General features: G+C 44.7%; 1 pseudogene; it reads right to left on the minus strand.

The window, feature by feature from the left end:
* Positions 1-3,851: 3,851 nt before the first annotated feature.
* Positions 3,852-9,992, minus strand: LOC119465176 (acetylcholinesterase-like; annotated as a pseudogene).
* Positions 9,993-16,604: the final 6,612 nt, after the last annotated feature.

The raw sequence follows: 16,604 nt of genomic DNA on the forward strand, positions 1-16,604 counted from the left end.
GCGTCCACACCCCTACTGCGCATGCGCATCCTCCTCCCCCTCCTTTCCTCTCGGCATTCCTTCTCTCCTCTCCGGATTGCGCAACGATTGGCAACAGCTGCGGCTCCGCGCGCGATAATGCGAAGCAGCTTAGGTTAGAGGCGCAACGGTAGGCGTCCCAGAAGCACCGGCAACAGTCACCAACACGGCTCGCGTTCGGTGCGAACGCGGGCAAAACGCTTACGGCATCGACAACAGTTCTGCGCGTTGCTGGTGCTGCTGCATGTCCAAGTTTATACAGCTGATAAAACTACCTTGAGTCGACCCCATGGCTGCTTCGCATACTACTCAGGGTTCCCCTACGGGAAGTTGGTGTAATTATTTTTTTGGTAGCCTTGAGACGATTTACAAGCCTTAGTTATTAATTTACCATTTATCGCTCCTAATAAAATATTTTAAAAGCAGTGCTTCACTGCATTGGAGTGAATCTTCTGTTCCTGACATTCTTTCGTTGGTAAGCACATCTCTTGGACGCGATAGTAAGAATGTTCGATGAGCTCTTTAGGAATGCCTACTAGTATCAAGCTGGCTTCCCTGCTGAGTGCATAGTACGACATGCTATTTAGGTTTCAGTTCGATTTCGCCGTAAATATATTGTTTGCTCTTTAGACATGAACAAATGTCTATTTGCATTAAATCTACGCTGATTCCGCGTAGCGGGTGTGATCATATTCAGAAGGAAACGACGGCAAGGAAAATCTTATCAGACCTTCATTTGTGCTTATATGTTTCAGAATTTAATTTGCAATTTCTACTTTGCAGGTCATTAAGCTGTTGTTGAGTGCCGTTAATAAATATAAAAAAATTGATCCAAACAGACTTGCGGTAACGACCTGGAGAGCTGATGGAACCGCCAATTTGACCCAAGAAGTACAAGGAAAGGAGATCGCCAACAAAGGTGCCGCCGGGGCCGACAAGCTCAAGCGCCGGATTATGAAGGCGTCAAGGATGCCGCAACTGCCGGAGGAGCAGAGGAAAATCATCCGTAGCCCTCGGGGAGGCCTCAACCTGAACAATTTCAGCACTACAGTTATTAGAAAAACGATTGTCGAGGCGGCCGGACTTACAGAAAACCAAGCGAAGGGAGACATCGTCTGCTCAAACTTCACACAGAACATCGTGGTGGTTAGTACACCGGTCTCCGATCATGCCGAAAGGTATGTGAGAATCAAGTCTATTGCAGTCATGGAGGCAGAATATGATGTCAGCGCTTATGAAACGGCCCCCCACTCTACGTGCAAATGGAATGGAAGGAGACGAGTGAACTAGAAGAGTGAACCTAAACGACAGTCAAAGTATGATCACGAAAATGATTGGGCATGAATACAACCCAACGGCGTTGGCTGAACAGTGTATCAAAGCTACGGGCGCGGTTATTGTGCTCTTTGGCTGATTCGAGGTGCCCAGTTTCATCAAATATGGGTCAGCCCCACTGAAACCTAAATAGCATGTCGTACTATGCACTCAGCAGGGAAGGCAGCTTGAGGTGCTATCTGTACAGGAAGCAATTTGACGTATGCTACGCATGTGGAAGAATTGAACACAGATCGGACGTTTATCTCACACCTAATGTGCTGTGCAAGACCCAGGGGAGGATATGTATGGTTTCGCAAATGCAAGTTCTGATCACCGCAGATCACCCCACAGGTGACAAGGCTTGCAAGTAGCGGTACCAAATACCGTATGTAGTGAGAGTAAGAAGAAGAGAACGCTTCAAAGTGGACACCGAGATGGAATAGGCTGAACCAACGAAGGAGACCCCTCCGAGCGCCGGGAGGCGCTAATGCTCAAGGAGCAGTTTAAGATCCAGACAGCGTTTAACATCGAAGGGAAGAAACCGTCGAGGTCTCGGGAGGTGCAGGTGCGCTTCGACAAGTAGGATCTGAAGACAAACAAGAAAAAGGAGCCCGGAGCGACCTGGGCAGGTGAAGTAAAAGGTACTGTGAAAGCCACAGGTAACGGAGGAATAGCCTCGCAGGTACAAAGCAATAATACCAGAGTAGAACAGCTGATCAGAGAGGTTATATCACTTAAGGAAGCAAGTAAAGAACTTAAGAAGCATATGCAGGAAATGAACAAAAGGTTGAGGGCAGAAAGCGGCAATGTGGCAGTAGCTAAGCCGGTGTGTAGAAGTAACAGCCAGGGCGAAGAAGGCACACCGGCGCCCAAAGACAGAGCTGTAGTTCTTGCGGTGGAATTGATGTGCTCGGTTCTGGAGGATATTAGGAAGGTGACTAGGGACCAAAAGGACACGGCAGGTAGACAAGTATCCTTAAGGTGGACAAAGTATGGAAGTGGAAGTTAACAGCCGAGAAAAAGCTGAAAAAGCTAGAGGCGTCGGAGAGGGGAGGAATATATGCCCTCTGAAGCCGAAAGCGTTATAACACTCCTAGGAGCGGTGGGTAGGACAGTCAAGAGAACAGTGACAGGGGGTAGCAAGTCAGGGCGTCGTGGCAATAATAATGGATAGCAGAAAGAGACTTACGAGTACTTCACAATGGAGTTCTTTTAGATCAAGTACAGGTTGTCTAGAAGGTACACGACACGGCGACAAGGTTAAACCTTACTGTCCCGACGTGGGAGCCGCCTGCGTCAACCAAAGGGTTGATCTTCAGGAGCTGAATAAAGTTCATCATATCATGCCATACTTGATTTCGATGTGAATTATATTTTTATTATAAAAGAATATGTTTGCGGTCCTTTTCTCACCCATTAGGGCACACTCACATCGCTTGCCATGTGTAGATTATTCTATCAGGTTTTCCATAGGGCGACACTAAAAGCGAATATGACCATGACTCCAAGGAATAATAAAATGATGACGTACTGCGGTGCCAAAGGACTTAAATCCCCGCTAAACAAGTGGAATATGAGTAAGTTGATACACATTGTTTTTCGCACGTAGGTGTTCTACGCCGGGCCCCACCAAAAAAAATCTCCCATGTACGTAGTCAGACCATCGACATCACGCCAATCCGGGCCATGGCGGTTATTTGCCGTTTTGTGTGAAATTTAGGAAAGTAGGCGGAGTAAGTTAAGAAAACTTTGCTTTATTGAATGAACTCCGTTCTTTGTGTGGTTTGTTTATTGTAATGAGCATATATAGGTACCATTTGTTTAAACACTGAGTAATTCCACGGGAAAAAATGCCCGGCAGCCTGGGCACTTATAACGTAGTTCGTACATGGAGCTTTTGTAGACGATTATCTCCGACAACCGTCACCTCTCGGTGGTGCCGCGGCGGTTCACACCATTTTTGTGTGTCTGCTCATCTATGAACACGTGTATGCGCTCTTGCATGCGATTTAATCGAAGCTCTAACCATGCCGCATCGCCACATAAGCACTCATCGTCATGTCGTATATACCCTATAACGCATAGCCTTCAGGGTGCTGTTCACGCTGCGCACAGGCACACGCATAGCGCACTTGCTATCGCTGTTTTTGCTTCGACCTTGGAGGGAAACTGTAATTTATAAAACATATTGTGAATATTTGTAGGCTTGTATTTGTGATTGCACAAAAAATCTGTTGTTGATTGATAGAATATACGTTTGAGTTTCGTGTTATGACCATTTCTTTCGAAAGAAGAGTCAACCAACTTTTTTACGACAAAGCACCAACAGAGAAGAGAAGTTGTGGCGTTGACTTACGTTTCGGCGTTCCTTCTCTGTTGGCGCTTTGCTCTATTAATTTAGAGAGGTAAATTTTATTTCCAGGAATGCAGGGAGGTCGACCTGAGCTGTATGATTTACTTGTAGTACCGTTAATGCACTGAAAATGTGCAGCTAATAAACCAATAATATATAACAATGACGGAAAATGTCAGTCACACATTTAATACAAAGGCCTCCAGCGTTCACAGTAGCTTGAGCGGAATCCCTGTGTCTGGTTAAATTGGCCGTTGCTGATAACCATCGTGCTTGGCAAGTCTTTGCTGTATTGTGGCCACGTCTGGTTGTTAGGAAGTTCCGGAATCCTGTTGAAAACACGAAATTTGATCAACTGTTTTGCACCGAAGCATCAATTGCCAAAAAGGTAACTGGTGCGCTTTAGAAATTGCAAATTGCAAACATACATTAGCAGAAACCAAGTAAGTATTTGACTCTGCGGACAGCAGCACCTCAATAGTTGAAATGACACAGGTACTTGTCATATTTGTTGCTGGGCTAGTTGGTTAATCTTATTCCGTATAGTTAAGACGCAACCAAGGACGGAAAAAAAGCTTCAGAACAGGAAAGAGCGTCACTTGCACCTAGATTATTTAAAACAGACTGAACGCCAGTTTCTACACTGTATGATTGTATAACGATACAAACTTTGAGTTGTGTGTGCAAACGTACGTGCGCACATGGCCACCTACTCCTATAAATGTGACCCCGTCTGCTTTCAATAAAATAGTTGCTAGTGACGCTCTTTCCATTCCTGAAGATTTTTCCGTCTTGTAACGTCTTAACTAAACGTACCCAGGAACAGCAGCTGATATGCTACTTTTTTGCGACCTGGTGACACTGTATGTAATTCCAAATAATACTGTTTTTCCTTTGCATTCGAGCTGGCAAGATTATACTTCTTATCAACATTCGTTTAGAAAAGCCATAAGAGATGATTATCAGTGCTTAGTGCAAGATCACCCTCCCCGCATCTTTCTGCATTATCAAAGTATACCGCACCCCTTTAGCATAACAAATGTAAAGCAATAGTTGTAGCAATGTGTAGTAGCTATCCCTACAAATACGAGTCCAACATTATCTGTGAAATATTATTGCCCTCGTGCACAAAAGTTCTAATAGGGTGATAGCGAGACGTGTAAAAAACGGATGCGAATATCATAAACAGGAAATTATCACTCAAATATTCCCAAAATGTGTACAGAAGCATTACCCATCATTAGATCAAAGAATGAACTGTTTGATTCTGTTAGACAAGCGAAAGGGACTTTAGCAGATAATAAATAGCTTACTACATCACGTGGAGACGAAGCAAAACAATCAATAAAAAGAGTACAAAATAACGCAAGCAAGGCGTGGAGAATTGGGCATGTACGCCGACTTGGGCGAACTATTTCTAAAACCGCCTAATGACTTCGTCCAGCTACTACTACAGTATAGTCGAACTTATGGTAGAAGTCCACCAGCGCGTTTATTCTACCACGATCTTCGTCGCAGATTAACCCTACGTTCATCTTTGCCTGCAACCTCACGGGTTCTTAATCGGAGAGCACCTTGTTAGCTCGTGAGCGCAGCTCTCCACTGTAATTTTTCAACTGTCCCAAGTCGATTACTAAGGCCTTGAATTCTAGACTGCAAGGCCATTAAAAATTCAAAGAATGAAACGTTTTTTACTGCCTTTCTGCTTCTGCACACGCATATGAATAAGTTTAGGAACATGCAGGCCCATGCCATCTGTATGTCTCCTAAACGTTCAGTACATGTAAGAATCAAATCTGCAAATTAAGAAGTAGTCACGGCAAGTCGCGTAGTACTAATCATCTGGTAACTGTTGCTAGTGACAAAGCTGTAACTTGTAACTACCGTGCTGCGACTAGTTCTTCACTGTAAATCGCGGTTTTCAGTTGAAGTGGTAGTTAAGAAATTAAATACCTTTCCCTCTGCTTCCCTTATTCGCAAGCAAGTAGTAAGATTGAAACCCTTCAAAATGATGCCCTGCGCAGTTTGAGTGAGGCTTGTCAACTTTCGTTTACACAACATAGGCAAAGCATGCTTGTTTTCTGAGCACGCAGACACTGAGAGTTTTTGTGATTTATCATTTTATGCTTTTTGGGAATTCGTTTTTTAACACCTTGATTTGAGTATTCCCCCTCTCCATTTCGGATCTTGCGTTTTAATCGTTTTTGGACATTGTAAATGTATGAAGCGAGGTGTACCGATGCTCACCATGAACTACTTTGCAATGATATTCCTGAAAGACTTTATCTTTTTTTCACTCCTGTGACAGTGATGTACTATTCTCTTGTAGGTTCCTAGATCACTCGGTCAATAAAGTTTTCAATGTAGTCAGCGCGAAGTTACTCAAATATTATCACCGTTCTTTTATGATATCTGACTCCCTTTTACGCTGAGAAACTATACGGTAATTTATACACGAGCCTTGACTTTTGAGCGTTCAACGCGTCAGTACAGCAGTCGACGTGCATGTTGCACATTAGGTGAATGAATGTGCCACTGCCATTACTCGCGACAGGTGGCCATATAAATTCGTTTGGTTCCACGTGTTCTCGTTGCTCAACGTAGAAATTTGTGGTAGCATAGAATCTACGATGTTAATTAGGCGTCGATGTACACATCTCATGTATTCGCATATCCACTTTGGTTTTATTTACAGCATAATGAGGTTAATTATGAAGAAATTTTACTGCCGAACCCATTTACTTTTTGCTATATGAATAGAAAAAAAAGCAACGCACCCGTTTTCGCTGAAGTTGACCAGCATTCGAATAAAGGCCTCAGCCATGCGACCGTCCGGAGAATCTGGATTTGCTGCGTAGGGATGACCGAACGTGAAGGCTATATCGGTGGCGTGGGGCGCTCCCATCCACTCAGGCAGCGGAAACATCGCCGTCTTGTGGGCGAACACAAACATGAAAACCTTGTTGCCTTTTTCGCTGTGCTTTTCAGCGAAGAACTGCAGGGGACAGTTGAACAATCTGTCGGACACGTAGTCGATGTATTGGCGTCTCAGTGCGTTGTTATCGTCCTTTGGTGCTTCCTCGGTGTATGTTTCTACTATATCCGGTATGTCATCTTTGAAGCACTCGCCACAGGGCGCTACGAAGAGATTTAGCAAGCTCCTCTGGTGGCGAACCTTGAAGGTCTTCCACTAAAAGCTCGGGGACCAACGGGAACAGGAGAAACGCAGCTCCTTCATCTGACGTTACTCCAGCTAAGACGTCCACAGATGAGAAGAAACCACGCTTCAAGGCCACTAATGGATTTCGGGGAAGGAACTCGTTGTGATAAGTCGGCGCAAATGGGGCCACCTTTGGTATCGCTACCTCTAGAGAAGCCATCACGAGCTCATCGGCGGATTTGTTTCTCATGCAGTCTATGATTTCTTCCGCTTTAGATGACAGCTCGATAGTTCCACCGTTAGAGCAGCCAACAACGTTAGCGACCTTGTCGGCCTTGACCACGCTTTCCGGAACTGTGTCCCACGTGTCTACGCTGTACATCGTGCCGCTCATCAAGACTGCCCTCGCGAAAAGGCCTTTGCTTAATGGCGACATAATTTGGGCGTGCACGCTCATTGAGCCTGCGCTCTCACCGAACAACGTCACTCGCTCGGCGTCACCTCCGAAATGTCCGATGTTCCGCTGCACCCACTTCAGAGCCATGTTCTGATCTAGGAGGCCAACATTGCCTGGCGCCTCAGGAGAGTTCGCGTTCATGAAGCCGAGGATGCCAAGACGGTAATTCATGGAGACGACCACTACATCGCCCAGCGCGGCGAGCAAGACTCCGCTACAATTCGCCACATTCGCGCTGCCTAAGGTGAATGCTCCTCCGTGGATCCACACAAGTACAGGCCGACGCGAGCCCGGAGTAGTCGCAACCTCTGGGACCCATACGTTCAGCTGGAGGCAGTCTTCTGTGAAGTTCAGGTTGCCTAGGGTGATTCCTCCTACCAGCACCTGTATTGGCAGTCCATATGTAAAAAAATAGAAAAAGAAATCAGTCAGTGCCTTGGCTGGCTCTTGGGTAACGCATACCTTCTCAATGTAGTTAGTGAAGGGAGTTAGGGAAGCATGCCTTAGCTTTTCCTTTCTTGAGAAGGGACATAGTGGCTGTTAGTTAGGCCATTGAAGGCCAACGCCTCCCCAAACGTTCACTTCTTACATGGCCTGCACCCCGCAATCCAATTCCCCATAGTGTGGGGTGTGGGGGCACTCTGACGTTATTTCACGAGAGGTTGGGGTACTAGCACGCGCCGCTTGGGCACAGACCTTACACCAACTCTATTCTAACCCTCGATAGCTGGGAGGTTGTGTGAATAAACCCGCTTGTTCTGCAGACGCTTGTCTGGTGGGCACGCGACATAGTCTTGATCATTGGAGCCCTGGACTAAGCCTACGACGACAATAATGATCTTTCTCTTTCTCTCTCTCCTTAGCTCCCCCATTGACATCCATAGTAAATCAAGTTTTTCTTATTAAGTTTGACTAAAATATTCGGAAGTGAAGTGGCTATCCGATTTTTTCCTGCTTATTTTATCAGTTCATCAATACTTCTTTTTGGGCGAGTTGGCACATCTTGAAACTTTGGGTGACAGCGCAAACAGACGACCACAAGAAGGGAGACACGGACACAAAGGCGCCTGTGCATCCGTGTCTCCCTTCTTGTGGTCGTCTGTTTGCGCTGTCACTCAAAGTTATTTTATTAGTGTTTAGGCTAAGGTGCTATTAGTGATGAAAATAAAGTGGAGGATATTAGGTACTGTACGACATACGCTCGGGCAGCGTTTGGTTAGTGGAGGGGAATCTATCTCAATTTCTAAATCGAAGCTTTCTTTGCGTCTCGTCCGTGATTTAGAGCTGTTCGTCGTTCTCTCGCCTATTAGATAACAGCTTATAGCACTTGTTACGTGCGTCTTGGTATGTGCCCCTGGTTATGTGCCACTTGGCGCTCATACGAATGTAAAACTTTGGCCACTGGGTATCTGGCCATTCTTGTGATAGTCGGCACAGAAGGCTGAAATGTATCTAAATATACGTGACACTTCTTCGTGCATAGGCCTCTCGTCAACATTGTACCATCGACAATCAGCATACATGGCCTTCTTCCTCGTAACAGCGACTGCAGGCGACGAGACAGGATGCGTTTCATCCGCTATCATTGCTACTTCGGTAACTCAAAAAACTTAGCGTCATTAGGTTTACGACGTTGAGCTGCACATTCGCGACCTTCCGTTTAAGTGTTATGATTTCTTGGACTCTTGCCCTATGCATGTATCTGTGTCATTCTCTACTTGACCTTAAGTGGGCTCTCCTAAATTGTGATGTTCGTGCGCCTCCCACCCTCTCTTCGCGAGGTCACAGGTCAAGCAACGACACTCATGTGTATCTCACCTGAGGACAGGCTGTATTTCCAGCGGTTGCATCCACGGTACCCTCCCAAGGTCGTTTGGGAAGGGGAGGCCTAAACCGGAGCTTTCCCACAGGCGGCTCGGCGAACGGAATGCCGCGGTACTCTTCGACGGCCTTGCCCAGGACACGTAGCACGTTGCCGCGAACCATGCCTTCCGTGGTCTGCCTCTCAACGAATGCATCGTCGGCCGAGGCAGTGAGCCCGACTGCGAGAAAAAGGCCCGCCAGGAGTGCTGCACTCGTCGTCATTTCGTTGTTTGCCGAGGAATTGGCCTGGGTTGAAATTGCACAGGCAAAACCAAGCCAGTAAACCTTTGGACCACGTATGCTGTATTTACTCGTATAATATTTACTCGTATGTATTTACTCGCAACAAAAAAAGACAATATATAGATAAAAATCAATACAATCATAAAATACGGCCCATGAAGACAAAAATATTTTCTCCTTAAACATGTCATTAAGTTATGTGTCTTTACATGCCAAAACGACGATCTGAATATGGGGCACGTCGTAGTGGATGACTCCGGAATAATATGGCCCTCCGGGAGTTCTTTAAAATGCACCTAATTCTATGTACACAGGTGTTATCGCATTTCGTCCCCATTGAAATGCGGCCGCCGTGTACGGTATTAGATCCTGTGACCTCGTGCCTATGGTAGCCAAAATTTTATCTTCTGAGCTGCCGGACTTCACGTAGGGATGCCTTTGGCGCTTATGCATGTTCGGTGGCACTTACCTCGTCGTCTAGTGTCGACTCCGGGACTCGACCGGCTATTCAGAACAAAACAACTCTAGACGAGTACAACCGACAATGCGCTTGTGGTAGGCGCGATTCCTGCAACACTATGGGTGTTTCACTAGCACGCAACGTCGCTGGCCCGAAGAGGAAAGCTGGCTTGCGACGCGAGAGTGTCAAGTAAATGAGAGAAAGGGCTGTAATCCTCACCACCGTTGCGTCTGCATGCTCGTGCCAGGGTCACGTGTATCGATTTGGTGGCAGCGCACCGCTCCTCTTGATGAAGCATGCGTCCGCTAGCGAACGTGCTTGCTCGTGTGTCTGACCCGCTGTCTGGTTGCTACCAACACATATATGGGTGAAAAACAAACGTCACTTCGTGCATTCCACCCAGACTACTTATACCTGCTTAACAAAAGTTGAATCTGACCTCACGGAATGTAGTCCATCTAGGAAACTCGAATTCGACTATATAGGTTGAGCTTGTATGGCATCCATGCGGACGTACAACCAGTTAAGTTCTCTTGTTCGAGCAAATTTGTGAACTCATGGCATTGTTGAAGTTGCCAATACCCGTGTACTAAGCCTCGTGTTAAACTAGACCCAAATTTTATGTCGATGCCGTAATGAGGCCCTTAGTAAAAACATGATGCGGTGATTTTGTGTCACAACCATCTATGTCACATGTTTGTGCACAAGTTAAACCGCATTGAAAACCAGTGATAACTACTCCAGAAATGTCACACCTGCAATTCTTAATTTTATATTACATATGGAAGACATTTTTCTCTATTTCCACGCTCCAAGTGTGTCCGCTTTTCAAAGCAACAGTTGTGAGGAATGTATTGTCGAGAAGCGATCATCCTAGCCATTGCCTATGAAAGACTATATTATTGAGCTTGTACATGCTGCTTCTGGCGGATATGCGACACATAATATAAATCAAACAGGCCAAAGGAACCACATACAATGAATGAAGGACTAACGTTAAGAGACAGGAAGAGAGCGGTGTGGATCAGAGAACAAACGGGGATAGCCGATATTCTAGTTGACATTAAGCGGAAGAAATGGAGCTGGGCAGGCCATGTAATACGTAGGATGGATAACCGGTGGACCATTAGGGTTACAGAATGGATACCAAGAGAAGGAAAGCGCATTCGAGGTCGGCAGAAAACTAGATGGGATGATGAAGTTAGGAAATTTGCAGGCGCAAGTTGGAATACGCTAGCGCAAGACAGGGGTAATTGGAGATCGCAGGGAGAGGCCTTCGTCCTGCAGTGCACATAAAATATAGGCTGATGATGATGATGATGACAATGAATCAGGCAACCCGAGGTATACCAATAAATAAATGGTTTATTTCACAGAAAAGATTCTCAGCAACCCATATAAAGGTACCTGATCCATGCCAGATGCGCAAGTTGAATCAGAAAATCGTGCCACTCACGAATTCTACGTCTTTGTCACGACAAGAGGCAGTATGTTTAGGCTTATGGTATGCCTCAAATATTTCGCGGGTTATTTGGTTCTCATTTTCAAACAGCACCTTGGTTTCCTGGAAACATTAAGTGCATAATTTTCTGATGATCTTTGATATTTGGCATGCACCACGTGCCCTTACGCTCGTATGCATAATTTTATCGGCGAAATAAAGCCTTTAGTCGTGTGTCAGCGCTCTTGTTTTCAGACTCATTGTCCTTCGTCCGTATCCGTCCGTATATAACTTAACCTAAGAACTCACTCAGCTTCCTGTTCAGGTCCGGTTATAGTAAAGCTGCCTGCACTTATCATTCGATTTGTTTACATCTGAAGCAAATGACAGCTTATGTTATTAAAGGTGGAAGTCGCTGCGGTTAGCTTAATCCACTGTTAAGGTGAGAACTGCCTGAACCTTGTGCTTTCTCTTCATACTGGGAGTTTTCTTACGACATAATTGAATGCTATAATTAGAAAGTACGCACCAACTTCCTTATCTCGTGACAATGAGCTATCTACAGGTCTACTGAGCATTTACTTTCATTCACGAGCAATATTTTCGAGCTGGAATGATTACAAACAAGCGTGCTGAAAAAGAATGCATTCTTGTCTTCATAGTCTCTGCCGGCATTCATGGCAAACATTTGTGGGACGAAGGAGGGAGGAACGGAGGAAATTTGAGGAGGAGAAGGAAGCACCAGAGGGCGCTCGAAGTAGAGTGCCCGTGGCAGCCTGACGAACTTACAACACCGCGTGAAGAACGAGGCGACTTTCCTTGTCCTGACGAGCAACCTTGAAAATGTCGTCGGCGTCACCTTTTATCCTCATTTTTACTTTGTGTTCTTCTATGCCGACAGAGAAAAGCAAATTGTCGTAGGTTCTCATCAGCGCTTATACCGGTTCCTGAGCCATCAATTGAGGTTGTTTCAAGGACATCTAAACTTCATTTATTTCTTTTTTTGCAAGTGCCATCAGGATAAAATGAACATTAGAAAGGGGGGTGGGATATAAACGACAAAAATACAACAGTCTCCTATAATGCAATGCCAGCTAAGTGTTTCATAATTTGGTCATCATCTCATGCGAAGCTGATTTCACTCTATTGCCCTGCGTGGTAACAAGGACTGCAAAAAATGAATATTTCTGCGCCGTTATATGCCTACTGCGTAAGAAGGGTCTAGTCACTGAAAATATAATTGGAAAAAAGGATTAGTTCATCGCACAAGCACTGGTGGTATTATAAATTATCTAAAATTCCAAGGCGGAATGTCAGGGCGTATTTATGCCGGATATCGTTCTAGTTATACTTGCATTGCGGCTGTTGTTATAGACAAAATAGATAGTTTTTTTTTCATCACTTCAAATCAGTCAATAAAATTTAAGTAAGAGGAGTATAAAGGGCTTCTTTTCAGCAAGAACATATGATGCGCCGCACACAAGGTAAAATTCATGTAATGCAATGAGAATAACATGCTTGCTTCTGCCTAAATGTCTTTTTTTAAGTACACAGCTCCTTCGAAAACCTCAAACCATCATTATGGGGAATAATTGCATTGCCTTCAACGACTAAACATGGATAAAACAATACGTCTTATGTGTAGAAGTTTGGAAAAGATATTTGTGTTTCAAAAGCTGGGCATGTTATTGAATGTGATTTACAGTCAGTAGTTCATCGCACTTGTTGCTGATAAGGTACCGGGCGTGTTTAAGAAAGAAATTGCTAGTTAGGTGTGTATGTCCTGTTCGCAGCCTAGATAATATTACTATCACACAATCATTCAATAGTCGAATGAGGGCGCTACGACATCATAATGGACCGTTTAAATGGCGGGGTTTTGTCGGAGCCGTGGGAAAGCGTGACCGATATTTACAGAGGCATTCTGCGTTCCCCGCTGCGTGGAATTCAGTAATATTTGGCTCAGGTATTTACGGAAGCATTCTCTCGCATCTAATACAATTTATTTACTATGTTCAAAGTGTATTGCGCGGCCCATCTAAGTTGTTTTGGCGGTAATTCATGCTCTATTTCATTGCATTTTCTCTCGGCTTCCTGTTCTCGCTCTTCGTGCTCCTTCGTGTCTGGAATTGTGTGGTAGCCTCTTCAGTCCCATGTACACTTATTTGCTCATCTTGCAAAACATCCACCGCGTCATCATTTTTAAGTTCTAACGCAATTTTAAAAAATCACCTGTAGCGGAAAGCATAATTCCACTCCTTGAGCTCGAATATTTAAATGACTTTCACGAGAAATCTAAACATGTATTTATCTCATTAACGGAAATGCTATAATAAACCTGTTGATGAACTACTTTATGGCACAAACTTCAATTTACGAATTGTGGCCGGTGACCTTGCAAGGTGCATCCACTTATAATGGATCTTTAGTATGACACCAGTTTCGGGATATTCAGGCATAAAGTATGCGACGAAATAAATGGGCTTTCAGTTGCTTTCGTGCTTCAATGCATAAAAGAGCATTCTTTTTAAGTGCAACAGTGCGTTTTCACCACGAGTTTGATGGCGCATTTCTCGAAGCCCGTGCCATCCTCAAAATGTGTTCCTAGTGAATTACCACGACGCAGCAGTGGGAGGCCACACTGCTGAGCTCCAACGCAGATGAGCAGGTCTGGGTCACGGGGCGGGCAGAGGCTGTCGCCTCCCACATCTGAAGAAACCACGAGCCTCTGGTTTCAAATAAATGTTTTGTCCTCCTCCTAGAGAATATGCCTTCCAAGCTAACTGCGTACAATTCCTTGATTGCAATATGTGCCGTGAACTAATTACTTAAGAGGATAATTGGCGAATTTTTATCAATTAGCTGATTATGTGCTTCGATTTCTCGTGCACGTAATTTCAGCCTCTTTGAGTACTCCAGCTCAAGGAATCGAATTATGCTATCTGCCACAAGTGATCCTAAAAGTGATCACTCCGTACATTAGTCATTTTTGCGTCTCGCAAGGCCAACAAAAATGTTGAACAGCTTAAAAACTCCAGGCGTTCTCGGACATTAAACATGTACAAGTTTACAGCACATTCCTTGTTGCTTCTATACGAGCAGTTCAGCCTATGAGCCACCCAAGTCTGTCTTTGTGGCAAAATCACCAGCAACGCCAAACAACTACCAACTGCTTGCGCGAATGAGTCGGGCAAAAAGTTAAGGAAACACGAAACACTTATCACACAGAACGAAATAGCCAAGGCCGGCCGATCCCATAAGCTGCCACCCACCTATGCGAAATGGGGGAACTATAAGTGGCCATGAAGACTTCAGGGCTCATTCCACTCCTGGTGCCAGCAGAAGAGAGAAGTCCGAAGCGACGATAAAATGATCATTATGTTGTTGCGATACAAAAGGCGCTTATAAGACATGGCGCAAAGGAAAACGAAGACGGGCATCTGGGCTTGACACGAGCTGGTTCCCATCTTGGTCTCTGGCTGCACTGCTCTTGTAAATACATTCTAAATAGTCTCTTTTGTCGGGGGTCTTTCTGCAAGTAACTATATACATCTTGAAACTGCAGCGCGCGCACAAGAAACGAGGACACAAGGCAAAGGTAACAGACAGGCGCTGACTCACAACTCAGTTTATTTTTGAAGGGAAATTACACACACATATATATACCCAGTCTGACTAAAGTGCGCATGTGCAAGAGCATGCGGAATAGAAATAAGAATAATAAATACATTTAATATATATATATATATATATATATATATATATATATACAGAACTTCTACGTATCTTAACACCAGGTGGCGCTCAAAAAGGCAAATTCTTTGTCAGTTAGGGCTATAGATGGCTCACTTACGTACATATCAGCACGCTTTTTGATATGGAAGGCCTCGGTTATTTTTCGTGTAACTACATACAGTAATTTATATGGCAAAGATCAGAAGAGAAATCTCAGCGCCTAAATAACCACTCAGTTGCCCAGGTCCCCTAGACTTTCCCGAGTGCTCTTTCACCAGATTCCTGCCGAGCAGCAGGCCCAGAGAAGTTCCATTGACCCGAATACCGTTGTCGAGGCATGGTGCTTGATGTTTGTGATGCATGGTGTCGGGAATGTAGGCTTGCTGCCAACGTGCAATGATCTGACCAGCGGGAACCATTGCTTCAGAGCACGCGCCCTTCCTCAATCACCTTGATTGCTGCTCTTGCATCTCTGCCAACTCTGCGGCGTTGAACAGGCATTGAGGCGAAAACGCCATTGAAGGCGGCACGCTTCTATTTATTTGTTCACAGGGGAGCACCAGGCATAATAACAGTACAAGTCGCCTGCCGAGCGCATAAGTAAGCATAAATAGAACCTAATCTCTATTTATTGTACCTTTTCACCGCGATCTCGTGGGTGCCGTGGTGACGCGTCCATAGCTTGTCTCAGCTGCCTCCGTTTCTTCCATGTTTACAATGGATGTGCACTACGGTTGGTGCAGCTCAGCAAACCTCTGTTTCGGTGGATATCGTAGGCGGTGGCTGGTTGGACTTCAGAAACCTCAGGCCACAGCTTAAGAGGACATGTAAGCTTTTTCTGAGCTCATTAGTTCTAGTCCAAAAGTTGCGAGCAGCGTATACAGGGCTTGTACTACAATTGGGACTAGAAATGTGTTCCAAGCGATCGAAATTTTCCGCTTCTGAAATAAATGAGGACCACTTTCTTTTAATGTTCCTTTTTATTTGTCGATTACTTTGAATGGCAGCCTGTCCAGTTTCTGAATCAGTAACATTCCTTGGTGATTTCAGTAGTTGGCTGTTTATTTTTTGCCCAGTCGCTCAAGGGTGCGCTCAGTTGTGGCGGACTTGTTCTTTCGGGGCACAATGTTTAGAAAGTAGACGTTGTGTACTGTTCAACACGGTGTAGCGAATACGTATTTATTTATTATTTATTTATTTTACCCTCAAGCGCACAGAGCTTTACAGAGGGGAGTGGGGTACATAAATAGTAAACAAAATAGAAAATGTAATAATATGTACAATTCTAATGACATCTACAATACACAGGACGAGACAATGTTAGGCTAATACAACAAAAGCAGGAATGAAGATACAATGCGAAGAACCGCGTTAAGAAAAAAAAAGAAAAAAAAAATTCATGCGTCATCAAATAAGGGACTGTAAATGGTTACACAAAATTGATCATGGTCTGCAATGGAAACAATATCTGAGGGAAGGTGGTTACAGTCACTGGACGTGCGTGGGACGAAAGAATAAAAGAAAGTGTTAGTGCGGCAAGTAGTAACGTTTACCTTA

Source organism: Dermacentor silvarum, chromosome 9 (genome assembly GCF_013339745.2).
Source record: "Dermacentor silvarum isolate Dsil-2018 chromosome 9, BIME_Dsil_1.4, whole genome shotgun sequence".
NCBI classification, from domain to species: Eukaryota; Metazoa; Arthropoda; class Arachnida; order Ixodida; family Ixodidae; genus Dermacentor; species Dermacentor silvarum.